The sequence below is a fragment of the Bombus affinis genome, chromosome 6 (genome assembly GCF_024516045.1).
Source record: "Bombus affinis isolate iyBomAffi1 chromosome 6, iyBomAffi1.2, whole genome shotgun sequence".
Classification (NCBI taxonomy): domain Eukaryota; kingdom Metazoa; phylum Arthropoda; class Insecta; order Hymenoptera; family Apidae; genus Bombus; species Bombus affinis.
Window position 1 is genome coordinate 16,396,215 of NC_066349.1, and position 12,374 is coordinate 16,408,588.

At 36.0% G+C, this 12,374-nt stretch overlaps 1 long non-coding RNA gene across 1 annotated transcript in view; it reads left to right on the forward strand.

The window, feature by feature from the left end:
• The first annotated feature begins 9,495 nt into the window (after positions 1-9,495).
• The window catches only part of LOC126917770 (uncharacterized), a 49,810-nt gene continuing 46,931 nt past the window's right edge, over positions 9,496-12,374 (forward strand). The window contains exons 1-3 of the long non-coding RNA XR_007711057.1: positions 9,496-11,189; positions 11,730-11,811; positions 12,162-12,373. This is a non-coding gene — a long non-coding RNA (uncharacterized LOC126917770). The remainder of the gene's footprint in view (positions 11,190-11,729; positions 11,812-12,161; position 12,374) is intronic.

Here is a 12,374-nt window from a genome sequence, read left to right on the forward strand (position 1 = left end):
CACCTACTTTGTATTAAATCTAAAAACGTACATTTTCACCAGCTATTATTCCTACGATATATGACGCTCGACAGATCTGCATACAAAACTGGGTACCTTTTTTGAGAGTTAAAAATCGCGTAATTGTTTTGTACGTGTTTAAGCTTCATCTTGGAATAGAAAAATGAAATACGTGGATCGATGTATAACAGAAATATATTTAACAATAGAACTACCGCACCAGTCAAATTGACTGGTTTTACAATTTTATTTTAAAATTTCTACTTCGTGTTATATTTTTTTTCACAATGATATAATGACATTCGCAACGATAACTAAAAGAATAATATAATGAATTTTATTTTGTTTTTTACGTATTCAAACTGAAAATAATTTTGTATCAAGGCTACTTATACCAATAGCAGTGAAAATGACTGGTACTTGTCAAAATGTAAAAGGGTCCTGCGGTCTGTTTATCGAACCCCAATTAACCTCGTTTTCTACAACTTGCCATACGTTTTTAAAATTTTTAACGCGTATCATTTGATATGACGATATCAGTTATCAGGAAAATTCCGGTTCGATCGCTAGATCGCTAGATGCTAACGCTAGAAATATCACACCAGTGAAAATGACTGGTCCTACGATTTTATAAATTTGTCGATCCTCGTTTAGGTCGATCATGGTCCCAGATGGACGAATAATACCAAAAATGTACTACATAACATGGAATTGCTTCTGTAAGAAAGTAATAAATCAATAAATATAAAAATATTCTATTATTACGTATTTTTTAAGGACCAGTCATTTTCACTGGTTCGTGTTAACTAGCTTCGTGTTAACTATCGATAATTCTAGTCTTAAGTAAGTTTAAGTATAAGTACAATGTTTATGCCAATCCAGATCCTCATGCTGACAACGTTACTTTACAGAAGAGCTCCAAAGCCACGGGTCTATGGGTTTTGTATAATTACGAAAAACTGGCTGTACCCCGTTGCACCATCCGTGCAAGGCATGTTCCTAGAAAAGACTATGAGGCTGAGAGGCTCTTCAAATTGATTTAATGTTAAACAATACTCAATGGCTACCGGGACTAAGCATACTAAACATTAGAGAAGATGTGGAGTTTGTCTCGAGGTGGGAACCATCTCAACAGTACGTTTGAACGTACTTTTGAGAATCGCGTTTTCAATCTTCATCCCTCTGACGATAAATACAAAGGGGTTGGTATAAAATACTTATTACATACATTATACATAATAATAAATTATTATTACGTACAATAATACTTAATTTAGTACCACGTGTGAGAAACTCTTGTATCTTGTTCTGTGTATTCAGAATGTGTGTTCAAAATTATTCAGTTTAATTGTATGGTCACTGGATAGTATTTTATTTAGTACTTTATTAGTATTAGTGAATATTTCATTCATTTGGGAACGTAAATATTATTTTCATTAGAAGATCCGACTGTGACTTTCTGCAAATGATATATTATGCGACTAATACGGAGTATGCACTGCATAACTAACATATATTAATGCGGAGTTTGTAATTCACGTTGCCGACTTTCTACGAAAATCTTTGTTCGTCTATGTTCTTGCTCGTCACCCAAATTAGTTATTCAGGTTAACAAGTGATCCAGTTTTTCCGCCAATTATTTAATTCCGGGTCAGAAATATATTAGACCCTATTTCGAAACAATAGCCACGAATTTAGCACGAGGATTCCGCTTCGTGGATAATTGACATATAGGTCGTACTTGACTGAGAGAATCGATATTTCGACGCGTATGGTAAAATGATCGCGTAATATCATCGTTCCCCCTGTGTACAGAAACCGCTAGTAATCGAATAGAAATGCTGAGAAATTAAAATTCAGATTCGCGTATTCAAATTTCAAAAAATATTTGCACACTTTTTTATTATAGAACCAGCTGTATTCTCGGTAATTCTGGTTATAAAAAGTACGTGCTAGGTGTAAAAGTAGGCATTTAAAACTGCTCATAGACGATAGACTTTTGGAAACAATTTTTTATCCGGGAAAGATGAGACATTTCCACTTAAATCTCAAATGAGGCTGTCGAATTGTCATTTTTATTTTCTACAATCGGAAAATTCTAGTTTTCGTATCATACGTATAGCCTGATAATAGAAGTAGATCGCGGATATTTTTGCGCTTCTGGGAAATTTAAAAATGTAAAAATATACATAACATGGAAGGATATGTAAAGTGCTTAAAGTGGAACGCTCGCGATAATGTTTAGTGGTCGGAACGAATATCCATATAAATTTCATTTCTTAGTTATATCCATAAAAAAATATGAAATTGCATAAATCACGCGCGATCTAAACACGAATCACGATAGTTCGAAATAATCGTGTATTTTTAGCCATCTTCCATTTTTATTAAAAAGTTCTCTTTCGCAATCCCAATCGAATCATCAATAACCGTTTCGATATATTAAAAGAATTATTTTTAAAAAACTATCTATAAACGATCCTTCTTTCTCTTTATAGTTGAACCGCTCTTGAAAATGTTGAACAGGATTGCGGGAATCAATCAGAATCGCGTGAATGACATCGACTCGTGTAATATTTCTATCTTTATCCGTAATAGATGGAAATATCGGTCTGAATATCGTTACGCTCGAGCAGATCCGTTATAAAGGTAGGAACATGTATTCGCGCTCCCATTGAAACATTCTGCGTAGTCCGAGCATGGTAAACACCGAATGACTGCGTTTTAATTAAATCTCTATCGATCGTGTTTGCCGGGTCGATTCACGCATTGATGAGTTTTAATTTTAGCATTTGATCTTTGCCGTTGAAACGCAAATACCTTTCTTCAATTCACCACGATCCCTCGAAAGAATTTCGGACCTCTGAATATTCTCATTCTTTTTTACATTTTCCAATTCATTCTAGCTGAGCAATCGTTGCTTATATAGTCGGGTGAAAAAAAGATTAAACAGCTGTTTCTTTGATAAAAGTCTACGTTTAATTTTCCTTCCTGATGTTTAACGACCGAATAGATCGAGGAGTCGATAGTCGGACTAATTCGATTAACAACGAGTTTGAAAGGCGATAGACATTTTTATTTAGATAATCAATCTTTAATTTTGGGAATTAAGAGAACAGAAAGACGAAAGGGGAAAGATAAAATGGAAAATCGCAGAAGATTGGAATATTTTCCCTTTCGTTTGATTATTTACAATCAACCACTACACCGTTTTAACGACAGATAGAATTTTATCATTTTTACGCGAGCTTGCTCTGTTTTAAAAATGTTTGTCAATCGTAATATTAGATGAACATTTTCTCAAGCATCTGTTAATATTAAATTTATCGTTTCTCGGTACTTCCAACGAAATAGTAAATATTTGTAGAGTGATCACAAAAACGATACTTTCTTTCACAAACGAAACAGATACCGAGAAAAGGAGGAAATAGAAACGTAGAGATAGAGGAAGGATAGAAGCTATAGGAGCATCACGGGACAATGATATAGCAGACAGGAAACATCCGTGCCAGATAGAGTGAATCGGTCCGTTTCAAGGGATTAGTATGTGTAGCAGAACGGTGGCATATTGCGTTATGTACCTCTGGAGTATCAGAATGCTCGATCGGCAGTAGGCTTACCCTATATCGCTTAATTCATGATCAGGTATGTCGGCCAATCCCCGGATGTTCTAACGGTTGTCCTACCAAAAATCACGCACACAGGACTGTCCCGGCAATTCGTTTTGAGCTATCGCTCGTATCTACGTGATCTAGTACTCTTACATACAGATAAACGTAACCCGAAACATCCTCGTCGATACCATTTTGTGTATGCTATATCTGTTCGGTGAGTCACTAGATGGACGACGCTGTAAATATTTAGTCAACCCTTTTAACAGTATGAAAAAACGTAGAAGAATTCGATGTTTATTATCAAAATTTCTCGTACTTCTCGATCGGATACAGAAAGATCTAACTTTTTGTTGGAAATACATATATAGTATCTTAAATGTGTCTAGAGTAAGGGCAAGTAAGGATGCTTTATTTATTAACTTAATTTGATATAGTTTGTGTATTTAATAACGACGAATATAATGATAAAGCGTGACAGATTATTCACTGAAAAACAATGTCAACGTGTTCGCTCGGCTTAGCGACTTTATACATCCGACCTCTCGACGTGTGCTCTTAGAATCTTCAAGATCATTTCTTGGTCTTCTCGGGGAGACGACCCCCACTATGCTCGGATCACGCCACCGTTTGCGTCTATGATCACGTATATCGCCTTCCTTATGGATGAAAACGACAGACTGAAATCGACGTTTTTGGAAGTCGCTGCTCGGCGACAACTATGCGCTCGTCGATACATCGTATGTCCCTCGCCGGGCAGCTACGGCGATCCGCCTGCGATATTGTAGAACCGCGAGTCATACTAAAGCCTCGCAGCGTAACAAAGCGTACAACACCCCCCTCTTTTTTAATACTACACATATTTACAATTATATTAAGTTCGAGGATATTTAACCCTTTGCACTCCTATGTCGAGTGTGACTCGACATCAGTTTTTATCTGAGGAGCTCCTTTGTCGAACGGGACCCGACATTTTTTCAGCCCCCCCTTTTTTTATGAAACGTGAGAAATAAAACCAGGATTGCAAACCTGGAAGTCGTTTCAAGATATATCATACACTTAAAAATTAAAAATACAACAGTAGTGAGAATAAAACTGGTATTTAAGTGAATTTCCTTCTTCCTTTACTTATTTAAATTGTCTTATCTTTTAATTAAAGTAGATTTCAAATAAAACATCTAAAAGCGTTGACAGCTGCTGGTAACGGAATTGAAATAAAATTCGCAGTGCAAAGGGTTAAGATGTATTTGAAATTTTTCAGTCGAGTATACTGCGGATAATTATGCAATTTCATATTTTTATAAATACAATTAAAGGAGTAAGATCTGGTGAAGAAATTGTTCCACTTATCTAATGCTATAACAAGTACTACGATTGGAATATTAATCAGTGTGGCTTCTGAACGACTCATATATTTATGGGAAATTTAAACGCGCAGAGGTGCAGAACTTTGTGACATCAGATTTAATACGAAAATGTAATATGAACGAAGTATAGGCGATTGGATATATTAATGAAAATTTCATCTGATCGACCGACTGAGACTATTACATACATTATGAGAGGAAATGATAATATTGGACGAATTAAAGCGGGTAATAATCGATCGGTGTTACTTGTATGATATAACTTTCAATAGCGCAATTAATATAATTACTGTCTGAGTTATCCGATCTATATAATGCGAAGCAGGTTGCTACTCGTCGTACTTCTGACTCTGATAATGGCTTTATCTATGTAAAAGCTTCCGAGCTTATTTCACGAGAGTTATGCTTTGGCTCACGCGAGAAATAAATTTAATAGGAGAAGCGTATAATGAGAAGCGATTATGCGATTAAAAACGAAAGTCCATCCGAAAATAATAAGTGGCGTCGTTTCTAATTATTCTGAGAGCTTCGTTTTTTCATGCTGCGGCCAAATGTGCAGAATTCTATCAATTCTGAGCGAATTCCATCAAGAGATAATTTTGTCTAAAAAAAAGTAAGAGCAAATTTAGAAAGAATTAACCAAACGCAGGGATTCCATCAAAGTAGATTATTGTTCTAAATTTTAAATTTCTGCTTTCATATACTTTCTTTTCTAAATCTTCTGTCGCAATTGCATAATTTTATGAAGTATGAAAAGCACTGTGATTAAAGTTCTTTGGTGTGCAGCTCGATCAATCTAAGAGAATTTAATAACTCGTAGTCTACATATTCAATGAAGTTTTGATAAGACGTAGTCAAGCACGTTTCAAGAAAGTATTACAAAGCGTTAGGAGCAAATCTATTAAGTGTATGTTCTTTCGCTATAGCAGTTCGTAACTCTTGATAAATGGAACTAATAATCTTCCCCACATTAACTTTCGTATTTACCTTTTAATTCAAAGTTTCAATCTTTTATTTTCTAAATGACCAATCATTTTTCCGTGTTTAGTGTAACAACTTCGACCCTTAAGTTTGCCAGTAATTCGTTTTTACATAGTAACATAAAAGCCGCATAATATGCAGATTCCACTAATTAGCGAATCGTTAGGATAAAAGCATCGTTAAGATGTTTCTTGCCTATAAAATTTAGTTGCCGCTCGTACCAACCCTCACTCTTTAAATTCCCCTTTTCTCGCTACATTGCTCGTTCGGCTGCTCTTCTTCTCGACCGATAACGCGTAAATCAGAGAGTCGATGAAACAGAAACCAGTAAAAAAGTTGTCTTATACAGACCGTCTTTTCTTCCATCTATATACGTGGCTTGATCGTAAGATTATCGCAGGAATTCAATTCGGTAGCTCGTTCGGTGGCCATCAGCTTGAAATCTCTCTTCATAGAGTAACCGTTGCTGTCATTTTTCTTCCGTCGATGCTCGCTACATTTATTGACATTTAATGGCTTTAGCTATTTATTCCTATCGTAAAAAATAACGCATCGTCATCGGGTTTTCGCGAAACGAATCTGCGCGCTTGAAATTTGAAAGATGCTCTCGTCTTAAAGGTTTCAGGACAACATTCATATATCCTTTTTGCGATGATCAATCGTAAATAGATTATAGAATAATTCTAAAATAAAAAATACCGGCGAAAAGAATTAGAGCGTCCTGGATTTCACGCTCGATGTTTGGCGTTTCAAACGTCTCGATTCTACCTTCGAAGTTTCCAAGATAAAATTCATGTTTTCTTTCTCCAACAGCCTGTTATTGATGAATTGCCGTGGAGCGATCATAAAATAAATAATACCGGCGAGAGTTGCAGAGTTAAGGTATCTGAGGCGAAGAATACGAAAAGAATTACAGCAGTGTGAGCCGTATACGTGACACCTAAAATTTCAAACCTTTCTCGCATCAAACTTGCCAAGAATTTCCTTCGCTCTTTCATCTCCTTTCTTCGATAACAATAAATTCCTCGTAAATGATGTAAAACGCACCGTTATACAAAATTTATCTCCGAGCAAAGAAACGAGATATCCACAATGGTTTAACTTCCGACGCAACTGCAGATCCTTGGATGCATGAACTGCGATTTAAAGTAGAATCAACGCGCGCAATAACAAGCAGTGAAAACGTACGATCAAGGTGGACATTTTATTGGACGAGTCCGTTGGGGTGGTTCATGTTCGACGCTCGATGCAGGAAACTCGAAATGGCTAGAAACGAAAATCGAAACGGATTTGGCGGTTGAAATGCGAGAGCCATGGTAGCGACGTCGTAAAATCGAGAGTTAGCGACCGTACACCCTGTGTAGGAGGTTCCGCAGGGTGAAGTTGTGCGGTGGAAAGGGGAGGGAAAAAATAGGAGCCGCAGCCACGCAAAGATGGCAGATTGCCCCGCAGGGATAGAAGTCGGAGTAACAGTGGCTGGTGATTCAATAAACCAGATAACATGTAGAGAACAAGGTTGTGGAAACCGGTTTGCCCAGCTGACTGTTGGAACTTTTCCAGGAAATCTCCAGGAAACAGGCTGCCTTAAGTCATTTTCTGGTACGCAGTGCGAGTAACTTGCCGTAGATAATGTTGCTAGACGGTCGCAACACTGAAATAAGATTAGAAACTGGGAAAAGTTTTGGCAGGCAGTATTTTGTTAACGCGACGTATCAAATTGACGATGCAGATATTCACAGACGAATAACTTGCCTATTTTAAGTTTAATCGAGTCTCTGAAATCTTGAGACGCGTCGTAGAGAATCTCGATCGATTATGATACGTCGAATGAAACAAATCTTTTGTCGTTACAACGGGTACATCTTGAATTGAATCGAAGGATCGCTAAATTTTGATCGAAAGATTGTCGACGTTTAAATTGTTGCAATTTTTTTTAAACATCACACAACAGTCCACCTGGGCTTATTTTAAAGAGTGAAATCTCTGTTTTCATACCTTCCAACTTCATTTTTTAAGAGATAAAAGAAAAGTTGCAAAACGGAATAGGAAGCTGAGGCTGCTTCCTTCTTTTCAAGCTTTACAAATTCAAACGACTCTACGGGGTTTATAAATTTTTTAACAATGTAATAAGAATTTCAGAAATATGAGAAGTAATCGTAAATAAGATGCATTCCTTTCAATCATTGTTTTCAACAATTTTAACATCTTTTTTATTTTGCCACTCTCTCTCTTTCTCTTTGGTTCTTATATATGTGTACTATACCGACCGTACTTTGTCACAAGTTGATTGCTAGCTGCTTAAAGAGGAATAAAATGAAATTGTTAACATAAGTACGAGCCCACTTTTATGTGGTTTATTAAGTTTATTAAGTGCTAAGGATGTTAAAACGTAAACGCAATAAATGTCAAATTGCTAAAACAGTTGCAATCTTTGAGAGATAATACAAAACTGTTAGAACGCGACTCGTCACTGTTAAATTCTCAGCATCGTGTCGTTGATTCTGGAGGAAGTGGTCTTCTCGGAAATAAACTCTTGACGTATTATCGTAAAATACTGCAGCGAAAGTTTACATCTATGACGCAACGAATAGCACTTGTTTGTTGTCACAAAACAAAAATTAACGAGAACGAGGAATTAATTATTATTTCGTATAAATTCACCTATCTTAATATCATTTTTTCAAAGTTTGAAATGGATAAATTATTAACTCGATGCCAGAGATATCGATCCCTCTGCCAGCAATTTATAAAATATTTAATACTTCTAACGCGAAACACGACTGCCTGCCAGTTTGTACGCGACTAAACGAAAAATGAAATAAGAGAACGAAAAAGAGCGAAATGTAAGTGCAGAGCTATGGAGAACCAAAACTCGCTAAGTAATTACAGTTGGATGACTTCCCGCGAGAATTCTTGACCTAGACGAAGAATGGTGCACGAAACCTTTTATCTATATAACTTCCTGATTATTAATTTTCTCTAACAGTTCGATTTGGAAAAGATATGCAAATTTGAATGAGTAACGATCATACCGTTTTTGAAATGGTTCAATTTATACAAAATTTTAATACAGTTCGATATTGTTATTTCTCTTCATCAATATTGAGAGTATCAGATTTTATCTCGATTATTTTTGTTTCTTAATTAAATTTATCTTCATCAATGTTGAGGATATTAGACTCCTCTTCGATTATTTGTATTTCTTAATTGAATGATCAAACTACTGGGTGTCAATATTATTCAACAAAGAGCTTTCACTGAATTTCCGATTTTCACATCCTTATTACATTTGTATATTTTTCACACGTTTAACTGAAACTTCTTTCTACGCGCAGATTACCTTACGCCAGCAAAGTTTTCTCTTAACGAATACAAATTTCCCAACTAGTTCATAACTTTTTAACTCTTGATTATTTTTTAATTGCTGTTCAATGAACTATAAACAACATTTGTAACGAAAAACATTTGGCAGAAAGTTGTAAAAGAAAAGGACAAAGAAGAAACTTGAGAGATAAACGTATAAATGCTCGCGAAAATCTAATTGTACCAATCTGTATGGATTTCCTTTGATCCTCATTAAGTGGACAAACCGATATTACGATTATCGAAATTATTGTCGCAGCAGTCTACACCTCTGATAGAAAGTGAACATATTTGCGTAGGTATTTGCAAGCTATTGGAACAGACCACAGCCTGGGTTTGCCATTGCATCCGCAAGGCAAACGGTGCAAGCTGCCGAAGGAAACTTGAAAGAGTAAACCAAACAAACCGCGTAGAATCACGTTGCTTTTAAATTGCAAATAGAATTCGTATCGTAAAGAAAATTTACTCACATATATAAATAATGGTCTTTACTTTTACAATAACGTTTTATATCATCACATCATAACGAAAATACGTGGTTTATTGCACGATAGATGAGAGCAATTTTCGCGTTAAAAATAACAATATTAGTAATATTGGTCAAAGTATTATATTCGAGTGTATAAATTCTATTATGTAAATTGAATTTCTTTAACGAATGTGAATTGAGAGTGAAATAAAAGCAAGGCTGTTGGACGATCTATAAGCCAACTTATGGAAAATCTGATATCGACAAACGGCTCTTTCTGTTTAAAGTATCGACTTTTATGAATCCATTTAGATTTAATGTTTTTCGTTCGGGCGCAGCTGATAAAGAAAGTAATTATTTTGCATTTCTTTCCGCAAATATTTTTTTTTTTTTTTTTTTTTAGAAAATGGGAATGAAGGCGAGACATAATATACTTGCTTATGATGGTATTACATGCAATAAATTTTATAGCCATTCTGTTCATAAATTTAATAGTAACGGTTAATTAAAAATTTCATTCAATGTCCGCTTATAATATATCTGCCGTGTAAAACATTAAATCATTCGCAGAAAGAGGTATAAATTGATATCTTACATAACGTCTTTGAGGTGTTAACTGCTAATGCGAAAGCAAGTGACATTTTTCTTGAATTGAAAACATTCTTTAAGACGATTAAATATCAAGGAACTCTGATGAAAAAACGAATGCAAATGCAAATCCTGTAGTACGCGCTGATTCCTTTCTAACGAAAAATTGAAAATTGCATCGAATAAACGAGAAATTACACTGAATAGAAGAAAGAACACAAAATACCATTTCGAACGTCGATGTTTAACCCCCGGATAGTTCGTATTTTTACCACTATTCCAACTGTAAACTCTCTCAGATTAAATGAAAATAATATTTGTTAAGTTACCGCACAGTAAAAATAAATCCAATGCAGCTTTTCGTTTAATGACATATATCTTTTTAGATCTTTTACGATCGGTGCTCTTACTCAAATGTTGGAGCTGCTGAAACTTTCCATTAAACTGTATTAGTGAAGCAATACTTGAAACTTCTCTCAAAGATCAGTAGTATTTTGTAATAAGAAGTAAATATTTAACGATGATGATGAAGTGATTTAAATATTAATTTAAGACACCTTTTTTCTTTTAAATAAAGTTATTGAACGAGGAAACGTAGATAGCCTTCTTGGTATTTACCTAAGCAATATTGAGAGAAGTGAGACACCCGGTTTATCACTGTCAGCTTGAAGGTACAGCAGACGGAAGAAGAAGAGAGGAGAAGCGAGTGGGCGGACAAGTGGAGTAAATCTACGGCTCGTTTAAGACGGAAACATTCTCAAGACAATTGAATTCATTGTCTCCTGAAGAACGTTCCGGCAACAGAAGGGCGTAAGCATTTCTTACAGATACTCGTAATTATCACCTTGTAATTGATTCGACAAATATCGACATTTATCTTTTGTACAGACAGACGCAACAAATAAAAAACCTTCAAAAATATTTTAAGAAATCCTCCAGTTTCGCTTAATACAGTTTAAACAAAATTCTTTTACGAACTAGACCGCTGGATAAACGTAATTCCCACAGCTACAAACACATTCTTTTCACGGGAGAAACCCGCATCACGAGAAAATAACGTGGCAAAAAACAAGTAAAATCGCCGGTATAAATGTTTCCTTTTATCCAATCGGCGTACACAATTGTTTGCTGCTGTGTAAAACGAATGCAGAACTGAAAATCGTATAACGCATTGATTGCGTTCTTTTGAGTCTCTGTACGCTGCGCTAGTCTGATCACACCGATTAAAACTCATCGATGCTCCTGATTGTTCCATTTACCACCCTGTTTTCATTGCTGACGAAATATTATCTAGAACAACCAGAGAATTATTCGTATTCATTATGCTGACTATTATACGCAACGTTTCAGCGCCTCTGTAAGCCTGAAAATGTATCGTATCAAATGGACAGCGATTGAACACAATACCTTGGACTACCTTGAGCCACGCTAGGTAAGCTTCAGTCACCGTTTCCATTATTTCCTTTATTCTTTCGTTATTTCCACTATTGGTAATTCTTACAGACACTCGTTCTACTATTTGCCTTTACGTATATAATTTTCGACCTGGTCTTCGGTACCTAAATTGACAGGCCGCCATCCTAATAGAGGAATCTACTACTTCGATAGAGCTGATCGACCGTAGAGTGCTTTAGTCCACTAACAGACCTCAAACGAAACATTTTCTTCGACTCGTTCCATTCTTTTTTCATTCTTTGCAAATGTATCGCCAATCAGCGCGATCGAAGAGTTACGAGTGTCCCCATGCACCTTGACACTTCGACTGGACTTTCATGATTTTAGGAATACACGTGTCAAAGAGCTAGTACTCTGGGGTGCTTTAATACTATGTCCTGCAGCTTCCGTGGCAGTCCAAGGCATCTCGCATGACCCTCTGGTTTCTGATGCATATTTCACGCTTCTGGATATGTCTGAAGCTTCTTCTGCGGATTCTAGGTGGCTGAAGTCGTATCCTGCGGTTTTCGGTTGGTCTTGGCTGACCCGCAGTCCCTGCGG